At 44.1% G+C, this 12,662-nt stretch overlaps 1 protein-coding gene across 1 annotated transcript in view; it reads right to left on the bottom strand.

The window, feature by feature from the left end:
• CSMD1 (CUB and Sushi multiple domains 1) overlaps nt 1–12,662 on the bottom strand; it is a 4,503,734-nt gene that overhangs the window by 306,176 nt on the left and 4,184,896 nt on the right. The window lies entirely within an intron of this gene.

Below are 12,662 nucleotides of genomic sequence, written 5' to 3' on the forward strand. Positions count from 1 at the left end.
TGTATGGTAGCAACTTGTGCAAGCCAGGAGCGTGGGATAGGGAATGGGAAGTTTTGGAGGCGATATAAGAGCCTGGGGAATGACACCATTTTGAAAATGGCTGAGCACCAACATAGGGACCAAATTGCTGTTTCACCATTGAGGCTTGTTAACAGTGGGGTGATATTTTGTGCCCAGGAGACTTTAGGGCAAGGGGACACGAATGTGAAGAGATATTTGAAACCATCAGTGGCCCGGGAGAATTGTGAGGCCCATGCATCGCGACCCTGGTGTCCACACACCGGGAATAGTATAGATTTGGTGGGATTTTTGTGTAAGCCTGTACTTCCTCTGAACACTCTGAGGATTTCTAATATGCAGGGCCCAAAATACCAGGGACATCGTCCGCGTATAACGCAATGCAGTCAGATCTCGACCTTGACCAGTCAAAACCCCGGAGTACCGGCTCACTTCTGACGATAATGGGGACAAGGGGTAGCCCTTTCGGGTACCTCTTTGAATGGGGAAGGAGCGAGAGCGATGCCCCGCAATACGTATGGATGCCGTCAGGTCAGTGTATAACAGACATATATACGCCAGGAAGCGCAATTGAAAAAGATACACCCAGCTCAGTGAGTCGAACGCTTTGTCAATATCGGCGAGGAGCATGGCGGCCAGCCGGCCAAGCGCTGGGCCACTGCCATTGCATTATGTACTCTAGGGATATTGTGGTGAGTTGCACTTTGCGGCATGAAACCCAACTGGTCGGGGTGTATCAGATCTGGGACACATGCACACAGGCGATCGGCCAGGACTTTACCCAACAATTTGAGTTCAAAGTTTATAAGAGAGATGGGACGGTAAGAGGAGGGGTCATCTGGCGGGCGGACGGGATTGAGAAATTACACCATATCTGCGTGTTGACAATTCCTAGGCAGAAAGGCAAGTTATGTGGCCTCCTGGATGGTCGGCAACAAATGAGGCCTCAAGGGGTGTATGTTTGGTGATAGGAATTCCATAGGGAATCCATGAAGGCCAGGGGCATGCCCGGGGTGGAGAGCGTTGAGGGCACCAGTCAGTTCATCTACTGTGATTGGGGCCTCTAGTTGCTCACAGAGATGATCAGGGAGCCGCCGAGGCAGAATGTCAGCCATAAACTCCGCTATTTGTTCAGCCGAGATCTGGTCTTGTTGTGCATAGAGAGTTGTGAAGTGTCTCGCAAATTCCCCCACAACACCCTCCGGTGAAGTGTACAAGGACCCATCAACGACGCAAATGGTGGGTACTATCGCCGGGGAAGTATGGTATGATGTGACGCCTCCCAGATCTCCTTGGCCCCACCCATGAGATAGTGCTGTAGTTCCTGTTGCACCTGCATCAGGTTTCGCCGTATAGAAGGGCTAGGGTCCAAGTTAAGCTGCAAAGCCAATGTCGTCTGGTTTAACTCTAAAGCCATTAGTTGTTCCTGCCATGCATGTTTTTCTTTTCTGCGATAACTAATTCCAGTACCCCGGATCGTTGGCTTTAGGGCCTCCCATAAGGTACACCGGGAAAGGGCAGAGGGACCATTGTCATCCAGGTAGATGGTGATCGCTGTGTGAAGCATGTCCTGATAATCAGGGCACCTCAGATGACAGAAAGACATGCGCTACAGAAGGGGGGTTTGCAGGAGCATGTGCGGAACTGCATGGTGACTGGAGATTGGTCGGAGAGCCCACGGGGCAGATGCCCCACTTGTGAAAATCAGTGAAGAAACATCTGAGGGACAAAGAAATAGTCTAAACGGGACTGCGACCCAGGTACTGTGGACAAATATGTGTAGTTATGTTCTGCGGGATGGTATTCTTGCCAAACATCAGCCCAAGGAGAAGTGTGGCTCACTGGTTAGAGGCGGCAGACCCTGAAGCAGAGGTCTGACCCGGGACCAGGGTTCAATTCCCGACGCGGCAGGGTCTTGAGCCCAAATATCCACGGACTCGATAATTCTCGTTTCGGTGCCTACTCGAGTCACAGGTTCACACTCTGCAGCTCTGGGCATTAGCTTGCTTAATCTCCACTACGGCCCCCCCGCGGTGGGATGCCTGGCTTTCACCTTGGGGATGCCCAGTACGGGTATCTCACAGGGAAAAACCAGGACGGGTTCCCAAGGCAAGCGCCGAGATGCCTACGGGTAATCGAGCGCTATATAAGAACGCTTAATAATAATAATAATAATAACCCAGGGTGGGGACCAATGTATGCAATTTTGTGGGGCCCGGTAGTAGTGGGCTGTCTGTACTGCGTTATCGGTCCAGTGGCCCCATCGTGTTGTTCCAGTCGCCCCCTAACAGGAACACGCCCTTAGGTACGTCCCCCCAGACTCCCGAGTTCTTATCAATAAAGACTGTTCCTAGTGGGGGAGGGGCTTAAATACTGCTTATGTTTACCCTTACAATGTGCCTGTGACAAAGAGAAATCGCCCTCCAGGTTCAGCCTTGTGTATTATGCGCTGAAACTGGACCCTGCGATGTATTAGAATAGCCACCCCTCTGAATCCCCTGGTGAACCCTGCATGGAGTACTTGATAAAAGCAGAAGCGGGCCAGACATTGGGCTGTGGTACCTAGTAGGTGAGACTCTTGTAAAAGTAGAATATGTCCCCGTACCTCTTTGCCTGACGCAGAACGACGACACGTTTCACCTTGTGTAGCAGGACCCTGATGTTCCATGAGACTTCTGTAAGGTCTCCGAAAGCAGTTACATCACCTAGCAACATTGACCCTTGATTGAAAACAATTAAAGCGGAGAGATCAAAACCTAAATGGCCTGTCTGCATATAATATAAGAACACAAACATCCTAAGACTACAGAATTATATAATTTCTCACTGAGCACTCCACAATATATGTTGTAATTCAAAATTATTCTGATTGCAACAAGTTCAAATTGTAAGGTCACAACATCCGATTGTCAATAAAGATCACGTCATCCAATAGTCCTTATCGAGATAATATCCACTCGATTGTAATCTTGAGGTAAAAAGACACTGGGGCTCAATGTTCAATCCTGGTAGTATATCCAAGTGAGATTTATTGTTTATTCTCCCAGCAAATAATATTCTCAGCAGCCAACACGTGTTTCGTCAGGCATTATTGTCATGCTTCAATGACTTCATCAGGGCTGCAACCCAAGAGGAAGTAATTAGGAAATATAATTATTAGACATTCTTCCATAAGTTTTAACATCACCTCCATAATGTAAGAAAGTGAAAATAGGAAGAGCAATAAACACCCTTGTAAAAGGTAAGGAATATAGTCCCAAAGTTGTGAAACGGTCACCTAAGAAAAACCAAAATTAAAGTGTACCCCACAGTGTCTATGGAAGGACCAAGATGCCAATAAAGAAAAAGAAGTTAAATAAAAATTACCCCAACTGGTAATCCATGTGCCATAAAATTGTATATATGGTCACAAATAATGTGAGAAACCAAATTCTGAAATAAAGGAATGCCGCAATCAAAATGTATCCTAAGACGAATCTGTGTAAACTAACCTATAATCCTAATCCAAATAAATACTCACTAAACAGGAGGCTCCTCTAACAGTTTTCTTATATCCAGTATATGGTAATTGTAATATTCCTCAGAGGTAATCCTTTTTACCAGTATTAATTCAATAAGATCTCTTTTTGGCGAAATCTGTAAACAAAAAGTGCAAAAAGACCGACTATAAAAAGATATCAAATACATAAGTGAGCCCAATATACTGCCGAAAACAATTAAAGCGGAGAGATCAAAACCTAAATGGCCTGTCTGCATATAACATAAGAACAGAAACATCCTAAGACTACATTCCTTAGAACCCCCCACCGACACTGCCAAGAAATCAATAATCGCTGTCAACTTGCTATTGATCACCTGTGGAGCTCCAAAATGTTCAAGGGGGCCGCTCTGGGTTCACAGACATCCTGTCAGATCCTGAACCCCATTGTTTCTTGGATTTGGGTCGCCGTGGCCTTCGGTTTCGCGAGCTGCGGGCGGAAGCTGAATTTACCAATGGTGGTGAGCCTGACCGGAGCTGGGGGAGTTCATCTGTCCAAGCGAAGGCAGCCTCAGGAGAATCAAAGGAGAGCGACTTGGAGTTGTAGATCACTCGCATGGATAGAGCAGCATGTATTGCACATTTAAGTCTCGAAGCCTAAGCTTTGCCGCGCTGAAAGATTGGCGCTGCTGTTGGACGAGGCGAGTGTAATCTGGAAACACCATGATGGAGTGGGACTCATGTTGAAAACTGTCCTTATGAGTCCTGGCATGGCACAAAGTTGCATCTTTGGCGGCATAGTTCAGGATCTTGGAGATGACCAGCCTGGGAGCCACGCCCGGGGGAGGTTTTTGTGTCAGGGCCCTATGAGCACACTCCACCACAAAGGCAGAGGACAGGAGCTCTTTCGACATGAGATCCGTGAGCCACCGAGTTATGAAGCCAGTCATTAAAACACCCTCACAGCCTTCCGGCAAGTCCACGAATCGTAAGTTACTGCATCTCGCTCGGCCCTCCGCATCCTCCACCCTGGAAGTTCACTCCTGCGACACCACTGTGAGTTTGTTTTAATCTTTTTTTAGAGGATGGAAACTATATCTTCCACGGTCGAGACCCTTATTTCCGCATCATTGATGCGATCGACAGTCTTGCGGGGGTCTTGGCGCTAGAATGAGACCTCCGACACCACTGCTCCGATCCTGGTGTCCAAAATGTCCCTTGCATTGTTGATCGCTGCCAGGAGGGCCGCGTTGTCAGGTGCTGAACTTCTGCCTTCACTGCCCATGGAGCCTCCAGTGGGCGTAGTGAATTGGTCGAGGGTGCCCTGTTTGGGGCCTGCCCCACCTGGCTTATCCTTGCCCATCGTGGAGGGAGACTAAATTTGCTGCAGCCGCACAAGGAATATGGGCTGGTGATACAGGATCAGACACGTGCCACGGGATGGGTTGCCACAGCATAGGAGAGGAGATGCAGGGCCCGAATATGTGCAGACCTAGGCCTCCAGAACTATGCCTCCGATATAGGGGGCCCCCCCTCCGGGTGCAGCCAGGAGCAAGTTGCCAGCGTAGTCGTCGCGCACCCAATCCTCAAGTTTTAGGGACCAGTCGTCGAAGGGCCCCACCACCTCCTCAGTGAGGACCACGGTGGGAGCAGCCAGCGATCGCTGTATGTGAGAGGCCCAGCAACAACATTGTGGTACAAGCAAGTCTCAAACCCCCTCCTGGTCACCACCAGCTGTGCAAAGTAATACATGGGGTCCTGGATGGGTCATTGACTCACGCTCAGGACCACACACGGAGCAATCTGGGTCTCACCCACAGGGGCCGCCCGTCCAAGGCCAGCCAGCAAGAAGATCCAGTCACTAGAGACCACCAAGGGTTTCAGTCAGGCCTACACAGCTGCATAGAGCCACCCCAGGTATAGGAGGAGTGGGGGAGAGCGCTGACATAGTTGTAAGGCAGCAGGTAGTTATGTGGGCCGATCGCTCACCACCTGGGGCTGTGATCCAGTCCCAGCATCCCCCGGTCCGCCCCCGATGGAGGCCTGTCACTCCAGGGCTCAGCCGCAGTCCCCCAGCCACACCCGGCCGGTCCAGGAACTCAGGATTAAGTGCCGACCTGGTCGGGACGGCCCCCACAGCCCCGCAGCAGGAGGAAATCAGGCACCCAGCACTACCGCTGCCCAAGGGGGCCTGCTACGCCCTCAGGCAGGCGCGCAGAGAAGATGGCAGAGCCCTGGGTGAGGGGGAGGGGTGGTCGTTCCTCTTGCCGAGTCAAGGCTCGCTCCGCTGGTCTACACCGTGGGCTCCAGGCGTCTGGGAGCACACCAATCCTCCGCTGCTCTCGCCCTCAGTCGGGACCTGATCTCGAACACTGCCGTGTCACCCCATGCAGCGACTGGAGCACCGGGAGGAGGAACCGGCCTGCGCCTCGCCGGTGCATTCTTGCCAGGGAAACTGGTGTTGCAGCTCTCCTACCTCGGGCGTCGGGGGATCTCTGCACGCCACACGGATATGGGACCTGCGACTGCGATATTTGACTCCTCTGGGCAGGATTAAGGTAGGATTATGAATGGATTATGGTGTGGACACACAGAGCTCGATTAGGCTTAGTCCTCCATGATGGCTCACCAAGCCACGCCATGGTCGACAGTTGTAAGTATTTTTAACCTGAATTATTTATGAAAAGCAAAAGATTTGTGACCAGGTATAGGACAATATTGTTGGGATTTAGATGATAATTGTGTATCTCAATGTGGTTCACAGTATATGTGACCAAATGCATCTAATAGACACTATGAACATATTACATTTTTAGTGGAAACACAGAATTGCATTTCACTCTATTTAATTGGCTTGAGTATATATGTTGTGATATCCACACCAAGGAAAAATCAAATGGCTCTACGTGAACTATGAGAGTAAAATACTATCTTTACCTGGAAAGTAGTTTTAAAATCACTTTGGGCAGCTCAGATGTTCTTTTCTTTTTTTAAATGTGAATAAACTAAAGTTGAACCCCTCTTTATTTTAATTAATATTTTAGTATCCAAAACACATTTAACAAGTATTACTTTACAGTAGCCACTGTGAGGACACATTTCTTTGGATCCTCCTGCACTATGAAGGCCTAGAGTATGGGGAAATGAGTTGAAACTACATCAAGATATGAGAAACCATCGTACTATGGGCACCTGAAATAGACCACAGGGACCAAACTCTTCAGGTGATTGCACTACACTCAATGAGTGGCAAGCTGTGACTGAGCTAACCACAATTAACATTGTTTATAGTGTATGACTGCTATCTTCTTTTGTGATAAAAAATTAAGTAACACCCACTAAATGTCTCTGGACCATTCTATAATGTTTCTATAATCACTAACAAATTGTGATAAATGGACCATAAAAGAAATTGGTACAGTTCGCACAGGTGTCTGTGCTATGTCCCATCTCTACTAGCAGCCATCTTCAGAAGCTGTTAAATATGTTAATAAGCATTTCTAGAACTTTCAAGGCAAAATTTCTATTTTAATATACAATTCATTAAAATGATAAAGTTAAAGCATGCCAAATGCTAGCTACAGAAAGAATACATCTCCCCCATTCAGAAAATTTAAGGAGTTAAAAACTAGGAAATCTGATACTTCAATGAACTGAAAGACACACATATGCTCAAATCATTCAAGAGCATTTCTTTCTGTTCTTACAAGTACCTCAACTTAATCTAAGCTAATTTGTTAAGAAACAACATCCATTGGGAAAGTGGGCTAACATTTAGCTATATCTTCAATGCTTGACCATATATTTATGTTCCTTCCCTGAGTCAATAAAGAATAATTTCTGGCATTTTTTGCTTACCTGGATCCAGACCTTCAAGGAAACTAATTGTATTCAGAAAACTTATGAAACATTTCTAACATTAGGGATGTGTCCAGAGAGACTAATTAGCCTACTTTACCTAGATTAACAATGTAGCTAGAGTTTCTATCCCCAACTTCAGAGCAACCACTCAAAAAATGTCTTATGTTACGACATAGGCGTAAGTCTACATGTGGTGCCTTCCTACCCAAGTGTGAACTTGGTTCAATAATTTAAATTCTTCAAATTGTTTTAGCCCCGCAAAACACTATTCAATGTGTAATTGACAGACAGTGCTTAATTTGTACGAGTGGTTTCCGGTGCTAGGCACCAGCAATTAATTGTCAACATCGGTGAATGTGACAGTCTTCCACAAGGTGGTGCCGTCTGGGTAATTTAGAGATGCCCACAAAAACATTCAATTATTAATTCAACATATACAAAAAAATACCATTACATGCCACTCAAGCCATTCTTAGAGATTTAGGTGCCTGGAATAGTCTGAATTGTCACACTTGTAGAAGAAGTGTGATGGTTGGTTGTGTTGTTACTATCATTGGTAGCATGGCAGGGGCAATGTGTAGAGCAAGCTGCTATGGCCTCCAGATGATAGCCATGACACTCATTTTTTTACAAATTAGGCGCTGCATCGAAATATTGCTTTTGGGTTACTAACCGTCCCATCAAGAGCTCAAGGGCAAGGATGAAACGGCAACAAACCTGTTTTCATTATTCAAAGTATCACAAACACTGTATTAAACACGTTTACTTTAAAAGTATGTATAATTAAAGGGACAATCTGTTTCCCACTACATCTTAAACAACTATAAAGAAAATTGTGAAAACAGCAACAACACATTATAAACACCGATAAAAATATAAACATTTCCTGCATTATTAAATTGTAATTTTGAATATTTTCCTGAACCTAACACCCTAATGCCTACTTCTATGTGTTATACTATGGGAGCATGAAAGGCAGTCATTGCAATCTAGAGTTTCTTAGGGAGAAGAGACACACTGCATACCATGTTGACAGCAAAGTCTATCTTTATCAGTGGAGGTGCGAAAACAGTGTTCTCCGTGAACATCAAACAGCCACTATGCTAGCAGTCAGTCAGTCTTCCTCTGGGACTTAGCTTTTATTAGTATATTCTTGAGGCAAGATGTATCATCTGCGATGTGTGAAGTGTGCCGGCAGCAGGTGTGATCACCTCTGGTAGAATCATGGGAGATAGTGTTTGTGATGGACCTCTACTGACAAGTGGTCAAATGGCAGTCCTTATATTCTAAATCTTTTCAGAAATTTCAATGTCTGAAATAAGATTGGGAATTTCATGTATAGATTATGTGCATCAAGGTATACATCCTAATCATTTCATTATACGCATATAAGACAAAAGGACATCAATTCAGACTATATACTTCTGGTTAGATATATGTATGTGTTCCTAGAAAGATATGGTCTGGTGACATCTGAGTTAAAAGGCAGACTTGACAATGATTCTGCATGAATCAGGGAATATGGCAGCTTCCATTGCCTAAGTTAAGAAAGATGGTGGCCTCTGTGAACGAAGGTGGAGTCGCAAACCACAAGGGATGGAGCTGTACTTAAGGGACTTGATTTCCTTAAGAACGTTACTAGTTACTTTGACGGAATGCCGAAGGAGCGAGCTGATGATACCGATCTCGCGCCCTAGTCATAATCTGAATAACAAATAGATCGTCCCATTGATAAGGCGACCTTGGCTAGAAGGGATCCTTTTCCAAAGCCCAAAGAATACCCCACTAATGATTCTGGTGGGAAGAAACTCGTTGAGTTACTAGATACGAGTAACCTACACCTGAAATTAATTTCTACAACCTTTTGGGGTCAATCGTATGGAGATCCATAGGCGCTTTACCACTGCCCCTTGTCCTGAAGAAGACCCGCGCTAGACCCTCAACTAAGGTGTCCCACAGGGTCGAAACGTCAACGATATTCAAAACATTGGATCAGTTGAATACCCAGTCCTAATGCTAGACCAGTCAAAAGTAAATGGAGGCAGCACCAAGTTTAAAGTGAATCAATGGAGCCAGAAGTTTATTCCAGAAATATTTTTTCTTTTTATTTTCTTATTTCTCAAGGTGCACAAGCTTATCATATTGGTGAGAGTTTCTCCATTCAACTTGACTGCACTATTGAAAGACTTATCGTTCATCATAATTGCCCTGACGAAGCTCCTTTGGGAGCGAAACGCGTTGGCTGTCTTGTGCACCTTGAGAAATAAGAAAATTAAAAGAAAAAATATTTTTGAAATAAACTTCTGGCTCCATTGATTCACTTTAAACTTGGTGCAGCCTCCATTTACTTTTGACATTTCTTGTCTGGGATTCCAGTGGGACCCAATCACAGCAGGTCCTGGAGGTTTACAGCACAACTATATGTAACACTTTATGGGACTTCGGAAATCTGAGGTGCTTGCTAGTTGATCCGCTGTGGAACATTTTACTTTGCCTAATGCTAGACCAACTGAGTGGATCACTGGGCTAATTACAATTACCAACTTTAACTGGCCTAATAAGTCGTTTCTGCCCCCTCCCTTTTCTTTCACTCACTTGTACATAAGCACGTTTGAATGTCACTAATTTCACATGATGTCATACCTTATTCACTTTTTTATCTGCGCCGTTTGTTGTAAATTCTAAATAAATTATGCGTATACAGGGTTATTTATGAATGAAAAATGAAATTCATGGATTAAAAGTAATTGATTACCCTGAATCCTTGTGGTATTGGATTTGCGTTGAGAGCAAGCTCTGTGCAGTAATTGAAGGACTACTGTGAATTGGGATGAAATCATGCATATTTTGAAGTAATAATTTCACATACCCGACAGAACCATTGTTTGAAATTTATTTTATTGCCCAGGTTCTGAGGGATACTGGGTCACCCCATGGTGATTTACGTTACTAGTAGACACAACCTACTCAAATAGTGTATTTTCCAAATATACTTTAGACTCTTATGTTTGTTTCCATTTGAATACATTTTTATACAGCAGTACAAGTCCATTTTGGACAGCCAAATAGTGCTAGCAGATAAAATGATTGCCTGTATCATTATTTATTTTGGTCATCTTCATGTTAAGTTGTGCTTAAATCATGCTTTTTGACTTGAGTTATGAGTTGTGCTTTGCTTACTAACACAGAGCAATCAGACAACATTTTTTAATCTAGAATGTCCACAAAGAAATAGATTTTCTCAGCTTCACGATGTCACATGCTAAAGTGACGTTAATTATAGACACTTTTCTACATAATAGAAGATGAAGAATAACCATAATTGTTTGATTTGTGGCATACATCATCTGAATATGCATACAGTCTGGATTTATAATATATCCAATTAATTGCAAAACTGAGATTCTTTTGTATGCTCACTAAATTAAACACTGTAGAAAGGTAAAAATGTGCAAGGCAAAAATAAAGCTAGATTGTATGACTCAACTGTCTTGCAACCAACTTAATTAAGACAGTAAAGAGTGAACTTGTTGCTGATCAAGAAGCGGAAAGTTTTACACTACACGACATGTGTATTAAGGAGGATGTTTACAACTCCCTTCACTACAAACTTCCAACTCATGCCTTTTATGGACCCAATTTGTGACATAGGGGAATACTTCTTAAAATTTTAAGTTGGTAATTCTTGCATGATAGAGTTACAACGTTGCCTAGGTGGCTTTAAGAAGTGCTGAAATAAACAATAACACTGTTGGAGCAAATCTGATTGTATTTTTTTTATGTCAACGGTAAAATTAAGTATTTGCACACATTGCCAACAGTACCAACGATTGATTCACTTCATAGAACGTGTTGTAAAAGGGAGCTTTTAAAAAAAAGTTAGACTCCTGATCTTCAGTCAGTACTTACATGCTAAATGTACATATTCATTGTAAGAAATTGAGTTATTGGTTGGGAGGTTTGAAAGCCCTACTCTACTAATAGATTTTGTTCCTGTCAGGGTGAACCACAAACGTCACTAAATAAACATATGCTTAACCATCTGGTAGCATGCCACAAAAGCTTTGAGCCAGAACTTACAGCCAATTTGTAAAGCATTTATGCAGCACTCAAACAGCAATAAAGTAAACAGATCACTAGAAAAAATCAACAAATACTTTGGAGAAAATAGAGTTAATGTTAATAAATAAAATACACTGCATTGACAAAAATCTAATCAATAGACCAAACAGTATGAGTTGTGAATGTTTCAGATGAAAACTAGCATCAAAAAGCAATTGTGGGTATCTGTTCATGCTGGACAGTGTCAAAATCCCAGATTCAAGACAACTGAGATGAGAGTCGGAAATACTGACAAGGTTTGCCCTGGTATGGAGTTGACCTTCTAAGAGCCCAAGTTCATGCAAAGAGTCTCGACCGGAGCCTCGATGGGAGCAGTGATTTGTCAGGGGTCACAAGGAGGATGTTTTCTGCAGTAGGAACCGGTTGGCGCTGGAGCTTCAGATTGGCAGTTGATGCAGGCAGGCACTGTTTGGAACAAAAATATTGGTGGGAGAGGTGGTGGTCATTGCTGATGTGGATAATAATCACTGGCGTCAAGAGAAGGTTGACACTGGAGCTTATTTGCCATGAGGAGCCCACTTACGGTGGCAAGGAGCCCAGTCTTAATATTCATCTGAAGTCCAGTAGAAGAACACTCTGGTCCTAGTCATGGGTCCAGGACCTGGGGGGTAAGTCTTTTGTAATAGGGTCTCACCCCAGCAGAGGCCGGCAGCATGGCTTAGCCAGGTCCAGGCAGGTTCAGTTGGTGCTGGTCAGGCAGGCAACTGCAGAGAGGCCTCTAGAAGCATATTGTGTCCCTGTAGGTCAACAGAAGGTCAGCCAACTGACCATTTGTGTCACTTCTGGGAAGCTTGGGTTCAAGTAAAATAGGTCCAGACTTCTTTCATCAGGCAGAAGGGAAATTCTTGTTTTGAATCTTCAACAGGTCCTTGAGTGTTCTGATGAGGCGTTCTAAGCGTGCTATTCTGATACTCAGTGCCAGCCTGCATGTGGGTTTTGGAAAGTGGATAATTAGTAGTGATAAGTAGTGGATTACCACTAGTAATAAGGCCACAAACACAATAAAAGTTTCTATTAGGGTCTCAATGAATTAATCATGTGCTCAATCCTGGATAGCAAGCAATGAGCATGCAGGGTTAACTTAGGACAAAGGTTTGTAAAGCATTTAAAAACACCAATATATTAAATAAGTAAAACAATGCACAGTAAAAATCCAACTCCAGGTTATAAAGTAGATTACATT

The sequence above is a fragment of the Lissotriton helveticus genome, chromosome 6, assembly GCF_964261635.1.
Source record: "Lissotriton helveticus chromosome 6, aLisHel1.1, whole genome shotgun sequence".
In the NCBI taxonomy this organism is placed as follows: Eukaryota; Metazoa; Chordata; class Amphibia; order Caudata; family Salamandridae; genus Lissotriton; species Lissotriton helveticus.